Here is a 368-nt window from a genome sequence, read left to right as displayed (position 1 = left end):
TTTAAGTTGTGGTTGTGTGTACATAAGGAGGTCTATCTACATTAAATTTTGTAATTACGGGCTTTTGAATTTCTTTTTTTGTTGATGCAGAAAGGTCACAAAGTTGCAGCTGTTACATTTTTATATGGAACACTTGTGTGGCTACAACATCAGAATAGAATATGCTAATACATATCAAAAAGTTCAACATTTTTCAGATTTAAAGTTAAAACCGCATAAAGGTTGTGAACAATTTAGACAATAAATATGGTTAAATCTCAGAATGAGTCCATTAAGTACTTAAAAGGCAAGTATCTCAGACAGTGAAAAACATGTAAGTTGAGTGTTTGAGACTATCTCACTCAGGAAATCTTAACAATTACATAAAG

This window comes from Poeciliopsis prolifica, unplaced genomic scaffold (genome assembly GCF_027474105.1).
Source record: "Poeciliopsis prolifica strain line A6 unplaced genomic scaffold, Auburn_PproV2 SCAFFOLD038, whole genome shotgun sequence".
Lineage (NCBI taxonomy): Eukaryota > Metazoa > Chordata > Actinopteri > Cyprinodontiformes > Poeciliidae > Poeciliopsis > Poeciliopsis prolifica.
Note: the sequence above shows the minus strand (reverse complement) of the source record.